Source organism: Acyrthosiphon pisum, chromosome X (assembly GCF_005508785.2).
Source record: "Acyrthosiphon pisum isolate AL4f chromosome X, pea_aphid_22Mar2018_4r6ur, whole genome shotgun sequence".
NCBI classification, from domain to species: Eukaryota; Metazoa; Arthropoda; class Insecta; order Hemiptera; family Aphididae; genus Acyrthosiphon; species Acyrthosiphon pisum.
In genome coordinates this window covers 119,901,839-119,904,431 of record NC_042493.1, presented here as the reverse complement: position 1 = coordinate 119,904,431, position 2,593 = coordinate 119,901,839, and positions in this window count along the sequence as shown.

The following is a 2,593-nucleotide window of genomic DNA, read 5'->3' as shown; positions in this document are numbered from 1 at the left end:
TATATTTTTTATTTGTAATATAATCAGTATATACCTACGGGCTGTACGCATGGTGACGGAGCCGTGAGCACTCGCCACAATAATTTTATATTATATAAATAAATATAGGTATATATATCTACATTTTATGTTCGTGAACAGTTATATAATACCATATAATACGTCCGCGGCCAATTTGACCCACCCGTGGATAATCGACTAAGTTCTTCATAAGTGGTGATTGAAAGCTTATCAATTATCTGGCCTGCGGGGGCGGATCTATAACGGGGAACTGGTAAAATAACTTATTATAAATGATACACAGCATCCCCGTTACATCTTATCACTTTCAATCGCCAATATCATAACTCGTAAGTCGTAATATATTATGTAATCACTCGATACGCATGGTGACGGAGCCGTGAGCACTCGCCACAATAATTTTATATTATATAAATAAATATAGGTATATAATATATAGGTATATATATCTACATTTTATGTTCGTGAACAGTTATATAATACCATATAATACGTCCGCGGCCAATTTGACCCACCCGTGGATAATCGACTAAGTTCTTCATAAGTGGTGATTGAAAGCTTATCAATTATCTGGCCTGCGGGGGCGGATCTATAACGGGGAACTGGTAAAATAACTTATTATAAATGATACACAGCATCCCCGTTACATCTTATCACTTTCAATCGCCAATATCATAACTCGTAAGTCGTAATATATTATGTAATCGCTCGATAAGATTCTCACCATAGACCTATAAACTAAGTCTATGATACGCCATATGCACTCGCCGATATTTCCCCACACACAAGCCTACCCCACACCATGAGAGGGCCATCACACCGTCACCCCGCATTCGCCCACCGACCGTTCTATTGGTTCTATCCGAGTCCGTACTCCGTAGTTGCAATGCGTTTGCTGGGTTTTTCCATCCGTTAATGATAAGATATTCGACCATTGTACTTTGTAATCTGTGTGTAAGCTGGTGTAATAATATAAATGTGTACAATTTGTTCTGCCATGAAGGCATGAAATAATAAAATAAAGTATAAACAAAAGTTATACGAATATAGGTATACGAGTATACGGCACCGAGTAATGTTGTTACTTATTACTTTTTAGTTAATGTAATTATTATGCATGCATTATATGCATCGTTATTCGTTAATTTCATTGATCTTATGTTTAAAGTTGCTTTTTTTGTAATACCTGGTATTATATTATATTATATTTTGTATGCAATACTATACTAAGTATCATATTATTATAGTGCAGACTATAAACTGTGAAGTAAGACTGTTGTCTGTGAGACGTGACACGTGAAGTTCATAACAAACTTATTAAATTAATTTAAATATTTTATTGTTTATTACCTACATCAAACGTCAGAGCTATTTTAATCCGCTTCAATCTATTCAGGTAAGCTATTTAAGTATTAATTATTAATTAAATCATATTATCAAAATACTTAAATATTTATAGTTATAGTATTATATAACACTAGTGTTGTTCCATCATATATTTATATATTATATAAATGGAAATTGTGTCTAACACGGTATAGGTATCTGCTGGTAATATTTTTATTTAATCTATTTAATGTGTAGGTACGTTCTCATTGTCAGTACATCATAAGTAGTATATACACTATATTGTATATACCTCTATGTACAAACTAATTATTTGTATATATAATACTAGCTGATCCCGTGCACTTCGTTTCCCGGCAACCAATAATTATTATTATAATAGCTTCAAAACCTATGGCAACCATTTATAAACAAAAATTTCCATATGAAATATCAAAATCCCTGTTTGAGCACCTCCCGGGGTTGGTCCTCTCCCTTTTTAAATTAGTCTATCCTCTGCTCAGAGGTATAATCTATCTATGTATATAAACATATCTGATCCCGTGCACCTCGTCGCCCATTAAAAATACCTACTCCATATGTATTAATCTCTAAACGTTAATTAACATAATCAAAAAGGGATTATTATTCCGAAAGGGATCCATTATTCCGATGGCCACGCTTGGGTGTGTGCTGTAATTAATATCGGCACAAAGGTTCAATTCGGTGGTTCGTCTGGATCGAGCACCCATTACTCGCATGGTCCCCAATCTTGCTTCTCGGTGCTCGTCTGTCTCAGATGAGCGGACCCGTGACTGACATTCACGGTTTGTCCTCAATCTGGTTTCTCTTTGCTCGTCTGGCTCGGATAAGCGGGCCAGGGACTGACGTTCTCGGTTGGTCCTCAACCTGGCTTCTCTTTGCTCGTCTGTTTCCGCGGCTCGTGTTTCCCGCTTCTTGCGTGCTAGAACTGCGGGACTATTTATCGATCGTTTGTTGTTGGGCATAATAAATTAACTAATAATAGTAGAAATTCTTATAATAGTTGCAATTGAATTCGGTTATAAATATGAATCGTTGGGCACTATAATAAATAACAAACATTTTAAACCATTGGCAACCAATAATTATTATTATTATAGCTTTGAACCCACGGTAACTATTTAAAAACAAAAAGGTCCATAAGTTTCAAAATATTATATAATTGATTGCCATGGGTAGATGGACACACCCGTACTATATCTGA